Genomic DNA, 14,533 nt, shown 5'->3' with positions numbered 1-14,533 from the left:
GAGCGCTAGAAACGGCCATTTTCAGTCCGAATGCAAGTCTGCAATCGTGCCATAGAATTTCGTAATCTTTCAAAAACCTGTTGTATAAATTAACCAAAAGCTCTGAGTACTGAATAAACAATTACTTTTGAGTGGTCCCAAAAATACAAGTTCAGTGAATTTCAGTCTGGACAACGAATTATGAATTAATAAGTCTCACACGACTTCAAGAACTGTCTGAACGTCAAGTGGAACTTCCAATAGTTTGTTAATAATTAAGTACACAGGAAATCGATGCAGGATTGGCACTCTGATCACGAAAAAGAGGTTATTATCCAATTATTCCTGTCGATCCATTCACAGCAACGACCAAAGATTTTTATTTATAAAGGGAGGAAGCACGAAAACTCGTAATTCCAATTACAGAATTATTGTCTGTTTATTTCGTTAAATAAAATTATTTTCGTGTCTCGCGAATAACGTTTATTATTTCCTCCATAAACAGTTTCGCGAACTTTGTTTGAGCCGACACGCCCGGGCGGAAAAACGAGAACGCTCGTTTTGTCTGCGCGCTTCAATTACTCCGCGATCGATTTGTTTTTAGCTCTCGTCTGTAATCAAAATTTCAACGTTTCGATCAACCGTTGTTTAATCGTCATTTTAATTTTCATCGCGCCGAGCGAACGCGTTTCCCGGGGGTGAAACCCGCGACACCGAGATTTATTTCACTGCCCCTCGCGTACCCTTTCTCACCGAACGCCAAAGACAACGAGAACCGATCGTTATTTGTTTTAAATTGGTGAAAAATAAACGTTTTATTTGCTTTATAATTTCGAGGAAATTTGACGATATGACTGAATAAATTAGAGGCAATCATACCGAAAAAATGGCCAATATTCATATTTAAACAAAAAAAGTAACGCTATGTTTAATCCAGTCATTATATTTACCTTGCTTCGTTTGATTTTTAGTTAATTCATGCATTGAGAAATTACATACAGGGTGTTCGGCCACCCCTGGGAAAAATTTTAATGGGAGATTCTACAGGCCAAAATAAGACAAAAATCAAGAATATTAATTTGTTGATGGATGCTTCGTTAAAAAGTTATTAATGTTTAAAGTTCCGCCCGTACTGAATTTTTTTCTGGAAAGTGGGTAGGATTTCTGGGGTAGGTCTATTCATCAAAAAGTATTGTAATTGAGACCCGCAACCGAAAATAATTTTTCCAGAACGATTTGAAATTTTTTTTTTTTTTTTTTTTTGCCAAAAAAATTTGGGCACCTCGAATTTTTTTCTCGAAAGTGCGTAGGGTTTCGGGGGTATCTCTATTCACCAAAAATGATTGTAATTGACCCCTTCAATCAAAAATAATTTTTCCTGAACGATTTAAAATTCTTTTTCGCCGAAAAATTGAGGCACCTAACTCTTAAAAATTCGTTTTTGATTTTTAATAAATTTGGTTGGCACTGTATGGAAAAGTTGTTTAGTACTTTTTTGTAGGTATCCATAAGCTCTACTTTAGAAAAAAATTTTAATGAAATATGATAGCGATTGTGGGGGTTATGACTGTTTGAAAAGTGAACCAATTTTATGGGGTTTTTCTCATTTTACGGGGTTAAGGAGCAACTTTTCCAATATTTTTAGAATTTCTACATATTCTACACTAAAATTTGCGTTGTTTGCATTTTGAAACCTTAAAATCGTCCAATCCGTTCAGAAGTTATGACATTTTAAAGATTCGCATGCAGTGAAACGTGTCGTATGAGGCAGTATATTTTCGGTAAGGAATTTTTTTCTCGAAAGTAAGTAGGATTTCGAGGGTATGTCTATTGACCAAAGATGATTATAATTAACCTGTGCAACCAAAAATAATTTTTTTCGTACGATTTGAAATTTTTTAATTTCGCCGAAAAATTTAGACACCTACTTAAATTTTTTTTTCAAAATTGCGTAGGATTTCGAATGTATGTATAATGACCAAAAATGACGGTAATTGACCCCCGCGACCAAATATAATTTTTCCCGAATGATTTGAAATTTTTTTTTTCCAGGGTAACCAGACAGTTATGGTCAGACATTATATTTTCAGTAATAAATTTTTTTCTCGAAAGTGCGTAGGATTTCGGGGGTATGTCTATTCACCAAAAATGATTGTAATCCACCCCCACAACTGAAAATAATTTTTCCGCGAATGATTTGAAATTTTTTAATAACTTTTTAACGAAGCCTCAATCAACAAATTGATATTCTTGATTTTCGTCTTATTGTGGCCTCTAGAATCTCCCTGTATATATCTGGATTTTTTAATAAATGAAACAATCACTTTTATTTGTAAAGAAATATGTAGAAACAGAACAAAATAGCACATAAATCCATCAGTAAATTCTATGTAAAATTGACAGTATCGTTGATAGAAAACATTTTATTCATCGTGAAATTCATTTCTTGTCATAAGGAAAAATGTCTCTGTAAACTGAACATTTTGAAAAATATTCAATGAACCTAATAAATAACTCTCACCAGCAACCAAGTGTACTTAATCTTGTACATTTTATCAGAGGTTGTATTATTCTGATTACAAATGTAAAATAGCTCCGGTTTGAAACGTAATAGTGAGACTTGTTCTCGGTCTCGAGAGTCGTTAAAACGTAAGCGTTTGTGGGTCGACATGTAAATGAATACTTTGCTGGTACGTTGTTTTAAACGCGAGGGAATACTTTTATTTAAACATCGCGTTAATACCGCGAGTATCAAGCAGCTTATCTTCGATTACGGTCCAATTACAAGCTACTTGTTCGGAAGTGACGTTTCTTTCGCATGCAAATTATTAATACGATAGGAATTCCCTGTTAAACCGCGAATCTCCCAATCGGTTTCCAGCATTTTCCAGATACCATCGCGGGAAATTCTTTTCACTTGATCGCCGCGCGTTGCGTTGAAAGAGAGCAGAACGGAGCAAAAAACGACGCGTCTAAATTGGAAGCCGCGTACAAAGGATCGGATGTGCACTCGAAACTCGAATTCTGTTTGGTGGAGTCTCGATGTCTCGTGTGTATATTATACCCAGTGACAGGAAATTGACTGACTGCGCCTGACGCGTGCTTACAGTTTCAATCTGAAGTCACGTTTGCACTTTGCCCGTACATTCCCTGTAACATAGAATTTCGTCGAACGTTTCGTTTCGAGTTCGCGTCGAACGTTCCACGATATTCAACGAAACCGCGAAAATTATTCGTAATTTTATTGAGCGTTTTAGGTCACATGCACCTTTTAGGTTATTAGTGACCACAGTTGGGTTACTTAGTGGGGCTAATCATATTTAGAGCAATTGGTATACATTGATGTCTTTTAAGAAGTTTAAAACTTTTCTGCAGGAATCTGTTTCTCGTAAGATCGTTAGTGAGTTTTGTAACTTGTGTTGGATCCTCTTCATATTGTATTTAGGGCAGATTGTCAAGATGTGTTCAATACTATTCGTAATTTTGTTTGCGGGAAACTAAAGGCACATATTTCGTAATTCCGCCGTGAAACGTGTATATTTCTTCGCGCGGTACGATTTCTTTATTTTCTCAGGCACCACAGATCGTGAATAATTTACGAAATAGCGAGAAACCGAATCCAATCTGCTGGGCTTTTATACATATGCAGAAGCCAGTGTTTTTGTCCAAACATCGAGCTTTTTTCTCGTGTTCTGGTACCAACTGTCCGACGAAAAGAGTTAACTAGATATAGTAAATCCCGTCTTTATTTTTTATTTTCGTATTGTTTCGTTCTTCTTAAAATAAAAATACGGAGAACTTAATGATGTATTTATAATACTAACTATAATAATAATAACTGTTACACAAATATAGTCTTACAAATTGTAATAATCTTTGAACCGTTCATCGTTTTCAGTTGATTTGAAAAATTTGTTTAAAACACTTTCTTGTACCTTAATAATTTTGAAGACAAGATAAAGTAATTTGGAGGATAGTTTCATCCCTTGAAATTACCGTCTTGATACAACATTTTAGTTTGAAATTAATATTTAATTACAAATATCGAATGAGATAGTTCCCATAAAAAATGGAATTAATAAAGTCAGTGTTATTTCCTTTGAGGGTGATAGACGCATAACGCTTTTTTAAATAAAGTGGTTTACGGTGACAGAACGCTGAGGGAGACGCGTTACGATCGCGCACTTTATCTTCGAAGCATCGTGCCATTTTTAGGGTAGTGGAGCTCATAAATGTTTGCGTTTATCACGAGGATGGTAAACGAGGTTAAGCCTCGCAACGATATTTCACGAAGCTCGTTGCTCGTATGTGAGCCAGGGTTGTTAGCGTGAAACCATTTCAACCGCGAAATCCATCCTCGCCTTTGATGGCATGCAATTGATCGCGCTTTTTCCTATTCCGTACACCGAGCAAATTAGGCGAGTGACTTCTCGCGATTCTCTGTCGCGGTATCGAATTAGACGGACAAACGAAACGCCATGGAGTCGAGAGATCCTATTAAGACGATCGAAATAACGCTAAAATTCAATTTGAATCAGCAGAGTAGCTCCAAAGTCGAAAAATTCTTAAATTCAGACGTTTCGTGAATAGCTACATTTAGTAAACTACAGAAATTAAAATCTGAATCCAATTCAAACTAATTCCCATTTAACATTTCAACTTAGAGTCGAGTCAACGAAGCGTATGAATTTTTAAACCGAAATCCAATTTCGAAGAACACCGTTGAGATTCCCTCGAGACGTGCTGTCTTAAGGGGCCTTTCTACCTTGTGGGATTTAAAAAATCGAATTTTTTTTTGCATTTTCTTTTAATATGTAGTCTTGAAAATATATCTACCAAATATTAAATTGAAATTTGAAAAACTAACGAAGTTATAGCCTGCTGAAATGTACCGCGCGCAGGTATAACAACTGGACGTGAAACTTTAAAGCTGTTTTTCTCGAAACTGCATTTTTCGGCACTGCGTATGTGATAACAAAAAAACTATTCAAGATATCAACATGAAATTTATACAGTATCTTTAGAACTGGTCTCCCTATAGCATGAACTAGGATAATTGCGATATATGCAATACTTTTTCTTTTATTAACAAACAAGCAACCGAATATATGAAAATATTCAGTATTTTTTCGTAAAATAGCTACCATTTTGTCATTTTTTGTTTTTTTGAAAAGATCCTAGTTCATGCTATAACCACACTCATCTATATTAAGAACATCGTTGGTTTTTGAATTTCGGATAACTTGTTCGCAAGATATCACATACGCAGTCGGGCGCTGTTCGTAAAAACTGTTGTTTGTTGATCAACAAAAGCAGGGTAATCAATATGTGGGAATCCATTACAAAGTTTTTGTTTTCAGATTGAATGTTATTTCACGTTATGATAATAAAGTTATATTGATTCTAATCGATATTTGAATTCAATCGATGCGAAGAATGTCATCGGTAACGCAAACGTGCGTCTGATTGGCGTTGAAGTTTGGATGTGGCCTTTGAAGGTAATCGAGTTAGTTGTCTGGTTACCAGAACGTTGAAAAAAAGAAGTATTCGAAAAAGAAAAGAATAGAATTAAAAGGGCTTCCGGACTGAAAGTATGTGCGGAAAAATTAGAGACAGAATTCCTGCAAAGGACTCATCGGTTAACGTTGTACATTCTTTCGTGTTGTTAAAGTGTTTGTGTGATAGTTAACAATTATTAGTTTATTTAGTTCAAAGATTTAAGGAAAAAAAGAAATGCATAGAATAACGAGACAGAGGCTTGGTCGCCCGATAGAACCTAATACAAGTCGCCCTAGAGAAATTACCAATGAAACGGTTTCTCCGACAAATACATAGACATTATGCGTTACAAAAATTCGTAAATATAGCTAAATATATAATAAACGTATCTACAAAACCTGGAAAATTATCGCTCTTTAATATTTTTGGCGCCTACAAGGTAGAATGGCCCCTTAAAAAATTGATCCTTCCGAAATGCCAGAATACAGCTACAGTTACCCCTCGAGTTTTGAATGGAACCTGTCGTAATTACTCGAACGCTCCAACAGGAAATAGCAAAAGCCTCCTCCCCATTGTCCAGAACGTACAGGGAGTATAGTAAACTTTTGATCGGTGGCGTGGTTCCGTGTCGGGTCTGAATTAAGGCGCGGGGAATAGCTTAGACGGGTGTATCAAACAATACGCGGAGCATTCGTTTCCTTTCTCAACCGTGTAACTCGCCCCTGCTGGGGAAAATGTATACTGCTGAATGAATTAGGCGAGATAATGACTCGTATAAATCCCGCGAACATTTATACCGTATCGCTTTCTCCCGTAACTTACCCGGGATCCTGCATTTTATACGACGCCTGGGGGTATCTGTATAAATAATTACCGCAAAACACGGCTGCTGCGTAACACCGGAAATTTAGTGTAACGGCGCTGCCACCCGCCACCCGTTCAACGTGGATTCGTTCGACGTTTTTGCGCCAGCCCACCGCCACGGAATCGTCCGCGAGCATATTATTTGCGATTTTCAATTAAACTCCGGCCAGCCGCAAGAAACGTCGGCGGGAAAGTAACTCGAGCGTGAAAAAAGTAATTGCGACAACGGTATTATTACATCTTTTTCCCCCGCGATATCACGCGTTTATCATCGATTATTATCAATAAATAGAGACTACTAACGACGATCCTCTTATAGAATAATTTTAGGTGCCAAATGACGAAACTGCGTTTTAAAACGATTTTTAGAAATCATAGTTGCGGACAAAATTAAGTGGATAGACAGGGAAAATAGGTACGAATTGAATTTAATCAAAGTACTATATGTTGCGGGATTAAATAATGCCACTTGCATTTCACACATAACTCAATATATATTTACATATCACACATGTAGATACAGTGGGGACGAGCAAACCCCTTTCACTATAACTATTGTATACTTGAGTTTTCTACATTATACGGAGCGTTCGGCTAACCCTGGGCAAAATTTTAATGAGAGATTCTAGAGGCCAAAATAAGACGAAAATCAAGGATACTAATTTGTTGATTGAAGCTTCGTTAAAAAATTATAGGAACATTTCCGGCCACACAGTATATTTTCGGTAAAGAATTTTTTTCTCGAAATAGCGTAGGATTTCGGGGGGATGTCTATTGACCCAAAACGATTGCAATTGACCCCCGCAAACGAAAATAATTTTCCCAGAACAATTTGAAATTATTCCATTTTGTAGAAAATTTTGTCCACCTTTCTGAATTTTTTACTCGAAACTGCATAGAATTTCAAGGGTATGTATATCGACCAAAAATGATTGTAATTCACACCTGCAACTAAAAATAATTTTTTTTAGAACGATTTGAAATTTTTTAATTTGGCGAAAAATTTCACACCTACTTGAATTTTTTTCTCGAAAGTGGTTAAGATTTCAGGAGTATATCTGTTCACCAAAAATGATTGTAATTGATTACTGCAACCGAAAATAATTTTTTCAGAATGATTTGAAATTTTTCAATTTCGCCGAAAAATTTAGGCACCTACCCCTTGTCGATTTTTTTTAAACAGTCGTTTTTTATTTTTAGTGATTTTGTTTGACGGTCTACAGGAAAGTTTTTTGTAGGTACCCATGAGCTCTACTTCAGAAAAAAGTTGCATTGAAATATAGTCACTATTGTAGGAGTTATGGCTGTTTGGAAACTGGACCATTTTTATGGAGTTTTTCTAAATTTACGGGGTCAACGAACAACTTTTTCAATATTTTTAGAATTGCTACGTATTCTCCATTGAAATACCCGTTGTTTGGTTTTTGAAACAATAAAATCCTTCAAGCCGTTCAGAAGTTAAATTTCATTTATATTTATTTCCTGTACCTGTCCACTTAATTTTGTTCGTAACTGTATATTGTACGAGTTTCGTAATCAAAACGGTTTTCTAACTCTTTTTAACCCTCATCAACCCTCTACTAGTGTTACATAACTTATTTATTTTTTATGCAAAAATGTAGAATGTTCAATTTTAAATAAATAAAAGTTATATTTGAGAATTGTCTCGTTTCTCTATTGATACGGATAATAGACGCTCTACACTTTGATAAATTGCCAGCAGAAAGTCAACTAACCGAATTCTTGATTTTAGGGAAGCCTACTATCGGAAAGACTGATTCTTGGAAGGGGTGGGGTAAGTCTGTCTTTTTATTTATTTTTCACCTGCTCTTAAAATGCTTGAATTTGAAACAAAACAGAAATATGACATAACAAGTACATTAAAACACGCTGAAACCGTAAGAAAGTTCGTAGTTTATCAATGTGAATATTGCAAAATGAATATTCAGTATCGAAGGTACAGCGTGTGCTTCAGTATGTTCGGATTACATTGGTTCTATTGTAATTTACGTTCTTAATACCTCTACGCGATTCGAGCTGCCTAAAGTGGGACTGTCGATATTAATTTCGGTTTAAGTACGTCTCTCAAAATCGGGACAAATGAAGGACGATCCTATCCACGGCAGTGTTAATTAAGTCGTGGCACTTCGAACGCTCCGTGATACGTGTGATTTGTAATGGTACTCGTCGTTTATGAGAGCATATCCAGGAACACCTGTATTTCCGCTAATGAAGTTGCGCAAGTCCCATACATCGCACAATCGTCGATCAATCGACAGACGTACGCGGCCGTTCCTCTATGCTGCTATCAATCGCTAACGAATCGAAATTCGATTTTCGAATTATCCGTTTCAGTATTTATTAATATCTCATCGATGCGATTTCACCGTGAAAATACGTTACTCGCTCGATGGTCGAATAATTTCGCGTGAAAATGTAATTGTCGGTAAGTCGATTAAAAAGAAACGTCAAACAAGTACGAGACAGGAAACCGGTACCATTCAGCAAACAAAATAGCGAGCGTAAAAGTAGAATCGTTGTGGGCAACATAATTAAAAGTAGAAAAACAAATGGTTGGGAGTCGGGTAACGGTACCATTAATTAGTAAATAAAATATCAGGTGCCGTTCTGCTCGAGAACAACCGAGTTGGATTTTATATTAATTAAAGTGGCGCGCGTTATTGATGCAATTTGGCCATGCAAGAAAATTTAATTTAACAATCGACGATGACATTCCGTTACTCGATAGTACGTTCCGGCACAGAAGTAATTACTTACGCTCTGTAATGCATAAATTTGAATGTTCGCAACGGCTACAATCACGCAATTGTACGGACTGAGTTAAAATTGCCTTTTGTTTCAAGAAAACACCTCGTAAAGTAATTAACACTGGAGAAACTAGACAGGTGATGCTCTATTTGCTGTTACGTACTTTAAAAGTTTAGGGCACAAAAATTTCGTAGTAAATTATTAAGGTAAGGATCTTAGTAATTTATTTAACTATGCTAACTCAACTTCATCAGTTTCTTCATATTTCACCACATAATTACCAAATACCTTCAGACAGTACCTACTTAAAAGATTGTTGAAACCATAAATAAACTAATCATGCTCATGTTAATCAGAAAAATCGAATTCTTAAATTGGAAATAATTTCGTACCTTTAAAGATTATGAATACATATATGGTCGTCCCAAAAGTTGGTGTCGAGTTTTGTGATAAACGGATAAACATTGATTTTTTTTTTAACTTTCTATATTATGATTTCTTTGTCAGTTTAATAATATTTAGTAAAGCCTAAATTTAACGTAATATGCAACACGTAAGCAACATTTTCTTTACTTTTGAAATTAAATAAAATCTAACTGGGAGTTATGTAATAACCAAATTTCAAAATAAACATCTGTTGGAAATGTTTCTCATTCTTATGTTGTCAAACATGCACCTATTAGAGGTTTTTCTTCTACCTCGTTGGCAGGCGTGCGCGCCGTCTTTTTTTTTTGTTTTTAGTATGGTGGTACTATGTGTGCAACGTGGTTTTTTTCCGAGATATAATAAAGTAACCTGAAATACATGTGTCGTTCGTTGTCTAATCCTATAACCTTTGCTACAACATCAAAGATAGTATAAATATTAATAGTTGGTATACTCGTTGAGTAGAGGATGAAGAGTCCTTTAAAATGAAATTTGTTTCAAGTCGATTGAGTGGTTAGTTTCGAAGATATGAGAGTTCGAAGCGTTTATTTACTTTTCATTACTTACGTCGCGAGGTCATTGACCTCATAGTAAATAGTAAACTATGTTACTGGGTCACTTAGTCACTCCGTCACGAGCGAGAAAATTACCCCTCTACATAAACTACTATATCTTCAAAACGGAAAGTCGGATCTACATAAAAGAAAAATCATTTTAAAGGAGAAGTTTTGCCACTTTTAACGATGACCCAGTTAATGCATAAAACATGAGTTTAATTGTTTTCAGTCGAATCAAACTTGTTTTAAGGAGCCATTCCACCTTGTAGGTGAGAAAAAAAGATGTTTCCTTGTGATTTTTTTTTACTGGCTATTAAAGTGCGATTAATTCCGGGGTTTGTGGATATATTTGTTATATATTTAACTATATTTACGAATTTTTGCCACGCATAATATCTATTGATTACGCAGTTTTTGCAGCACTGGACCACGTAGATGATATTTTGCGGACAAGTTATCCAAAATCCAAACATATAGTCGTAATATAGATAAGTTTGGTTATTCATGAACAAAGATATTTTCAAAAAAAGGAAAAGTGGCACAATGATAATTATTTTACGAAAAGGTACTGAATATTTTCATATATTCGGGTGCTTTTTGCTAATAAAAAAAAATGTATTGCATATATCGCAGTTATCTTAGTTCATATTATAGAGAGACTAGTTCTAAAGATACTGTATAAATTTGATGTTGATATCTTGAATAGTTTTCATGCTATTGTCTACGCAGTGTTGAAAAATGTAGTTTCGAAAAAAACAGCTTCAAAATTCTACGTCCAGTTTTTACACCTGAGCGTGGTACATTTCAGCAGACTATAACTTCGTTAGTTTTCCGAATTTCAATTTAATTTCAGATTACATACTAAAGGAAGACGCAAAAAGAAATTCGATTTTTTTAATCCCAAAAGGTAGAAAGGCCCCTTTTGTCTTGGTATTTTTATAAAATGAATCGCCAAAAGTCGAAGGTCACGAACTTATGTGATCAGTAACCAAGACTAGAAATCGTCTCTCTGCCGGGTTCGAATAAACAGAATTCTCCTCAATTCTGTCGGATAAACGAATATCCTGGAACCCAACGACGATCCCCGCGCGAAACGTGGAACAACGTCGAGGATACGATTCCACCGTTTCACCTGAGAGCGTCGAGAGGGCAAAAACGCGTGAGTAGATTCGACCTGGCTTTCTTCTGAGCGAAAATTTCGTTCATCGACTGCTACGCGCCTCCTGGAACTCTCGACCCGTGACGTTCCTTCGTCCAAAATCCCCTCCGGGTAATCCGGGATGGATTCGAGCGATCACGATCAGGATTCCGTGGCCGTGTCGCGTTATACGCGGCCAGAAGGTCTTGCAGGACGGCCAGGAACTTGGCGTGTCGTGTGGGTCGGCGATCAATATTACGCAGACCGTGCTGGAACGGCGAAGCGAACACCGTGCAACCAACAGGTGAAGTCACATCGTGGAAGAACCGCCGCTACGAGGCCAAGGGGAGAATATAAAATTACCTTGCCCGGATAGAGAGCCGCGTAGCCGAGTCAGCTCGCCACGGGTGGAGCACTTAATGGACTATCCAACCTCCGGTGTTCTCATAGCCTTCGGTATTCTTTCGAGGCTCGAGCTTCCGGCGCCACGGCGTGCCAACGACGCACTTAACAGTCACGGAGCTAATTCTTTCCTCCCCCTTTTTTCCTCCTTTTTCTTCGCGAGTCACGAAACTCGGTGACGTCGGATGAACTTTGGGGACTTCGTGATATCCAACCCCGAGCTTCCCTATCGATCCCTTCCGCGATAGAAGAGAACGTTCTTCAGGGTATTCATTTGGATCAGAAAGTGGTCTCTTTCGTTGACTCCATTTTTCAAAAAGATTTTTTTAATTAAGCTTTGGTGACTTCCTACGTGTTATCCGACCCCAAGCTTCCCTATCGATAACTACCACGATGGAAGAGAACTAAAAGAGAACGTTCTTCGATAGATAATCCCAAAGTAGTCATTTGGATCAGTGATCTCTTTTGTTAACTCCATTTCTCAAAAAGATTTTTTTAATTAAGCTTTGGGGACTTCCTCTCTTATCCAACCCCTAGCTTCCCTATCGATCCCTTCCGCGATGGAAGAGAACAAAAAAAGAGAACGTTCTAAAGATCGATGATCCCAGAGTAGTCGTTTGGATCAGTGATCTCTTTTGTTAACTCCATTTCTCAAAAAGATTTTTTTAATTAAGCTTTGGGGACTTCCTCTCTTATCCAACCCCTAGCGTCCCTATCGATCCCTTTCGCGATGGAAGAGAACCGAAAGAGAACGTTCTAAAGATCGATGATCCCAGAGTAGTCGTTTGGATCAGTGATCTCTTTTGTTAACTCCATTTTTCAAAAAGATTTTTTTAATTAAACTTTGGGGACTTCCTCTCCTTATCCGACTCCTAGCTTCCCTATCGATCCTTACCGCGATGGAAGAGAACCGAAAGAGAACGTTCTTCGATAGATAATCCCAAAGTAGTCATTTGGATCAGTGATCTCTTTTGTTAACTCCATTTCTCAAAAAGATTTTTTTAATTAAGCTTTGGGGACTTCCTCTTCTTATCCGACCCCTAGCTTCCCTATCGATCCCTTTCGCGATGGAAGAGAACCGAAAGAGAACGTTCTAAAGATCGATGATCCCAGAGTAGTCGTTTGGATCAGTAAGTGGTCTCGTTTGTTAACTCCATTTTTCAAGATTTTTTTAATTACGGCTGCGTTCAAAGATTTTGAAACGAACACTGCATTATGCCTTGGTCTATGACTATCTTTCTTTTTAAAAGCTTTTAACGTTCGATAATTTCTTTCCAAAATCACGCGTAACGAACCAAAACTCTACTTTAATACTGTATGAATTAACAGTTAAAAGGAATGGTTTCTAAAGAGGATTTTATTACTGATGACACGACTGCGCCCTTAGAATTTTAACTCTGGGGACGCAATCGTGTCTCGAATAAATTACGTAACTCTTACCGAGGAACTGAAGGAAAAATATACAAATTAACTATGTTTGCACTATTCTTACTGAGTAGTGAAACAATGATATTAATACAATTTGAATTAATATAACTTGTTAAATATTAAAACGTTTTAAATCCATATTTTTAGACGTACATACTTTATATCGTAAATATATCAAATTAATTTTACAAAAATCACTTATCTCATTGATTGTGCATAACGATAACATTTCCATTGCTCGGTTCAACGACCAAATTGCATTCTGTTCGTTCCCATCCACATACCATTATAACTTTGACCAACCATGCTGACCAATATGCGCGATATTATTTCGCAAAATCGTTTGATTGATCGGGTAAAACTTCTCCACAGGGTTTCGAGGTTTAATGCATTCATAATGCGCGCACCGGATCCCCTGGCAGTTCTAATCACTGATATTCAGTTCGGTTCCTGCGTCGTTCATTAAGTCCCTCAGTCGTTATAACTGCTCTAATGAATACCATATTCAGGGCACGAAACTGAATTAGGAATTGAAACTCCTACGTCCAGGCCCGCAATTATCAATTTACATACGTTCGCTTGTTCTTCCCGATGTGTACCGTTCGCTTTTGTACGGTTCGTGGGCGAATTCTTGAGAGGCATGAACAACGAGTTCAATTACGAATTGTTTCATCGATCCGTGAACCCGGAAGGCAGTCTATACGTACGTCTAATAGAACGACGCATTCCGAGGTAATGGGAACGTCTAGCGCAAGTGTCGGTTCGCACGAGGAAAGTGCCCTAAAAACCAACGCGTCTTCTTCATTTCTTTTCCTCGCATTAACATCTAAATTGACCTCTCTATAAACTCGAACCACCGAGACACTAAGGATTCTATCTTCAGACCCGACGCGCAGTGAGCCATTTTCCCTCCATGAACGGAAAATAGTCGTTTCATAAAAATATCCACGTAACAAAAAGTCATTTCGATCTTTTTCCCGTACGTCAACTTGGAATACAAACGGTTTCGAGATGTTCGATTAACGCTGGAACTACCAAAGCAGTCAAAATGTTTCATTCATGATTTTTAACACTAGAACTACCCACCATTATATGTAGTGTGTTTATTTGTACCAAAGAAATTGAAACGATACATACCCGAAAAAATATATAATGCAATGGAAATAAGTGTTTATATATTCTCTTATAGAAAATTACCAAAAATTTTCAAAAATTCAGTCGAGTAAATTTTTTACAAGTTTTATTAGAAATGACGAATGGGTCATTTTGACTGGTTTGGTAGTTATAGTGTTAATAAAACTTGTACAAAATTCACTCGATTGAATTTCTGAAAATTTACACTTAAAATAAACACTTATTTCCATTGCATTACAAATTTCTCCGATACAAATAAATACACTGTAAGTAGTTCTAGTGTTAAAAAAAGGAAGATTAAAATCAGCAGTTCCAAATTTCTCACGTTTTTATATCC

The 14,533-nt window shown here is 36.7% G+C and overlaps 1 protein-coding gene across 3 annotated transcripts in view; it reads left to right on the top strand.

The window, feature by feature from the left end:
• Positions 1-14,533, top strand: part of LOC122401775 (slit homolog 2 protein-like) — a 285,181-nt gene that overhangs the window by 210,347 nt on the left and 60,301 nt on the right. For all 3 annotated transcript variants that reach the window (XM_043404126.1, XM_043404127.1, XM_043404125.1), the window contains one exon: positions 8,096-8,137. The gene's annotated coding sequence lies outside the window, so the exon portion shown is untranslated. The remainder of the gene's footprint in view (positions 1-8,095; positions 8,138-14,533) is intronic.

Source organism: Colletes gigas, unplaced genomic scaffold (assembly GCF_013123115.1).
Source record: "Colletes gigas isolate AHSC1104 unplaced genomic scaffold, ASM1312311v1 Colletes_gigas_Sc00028, whole genome shotgun sequence".
In the NCBI taxonomy this organism is placed as follows: Eukaryota; Metazoa; Arthropoda; class Insecta; order Hymenoptera; family Colletidae; genus Colletes; species Colletes gigas.
The sequence above is the reverse complement of the archived record's forward strand: the minus strand, read 5'-3'. Positions and strand labels throughout refer to the sequence as shown.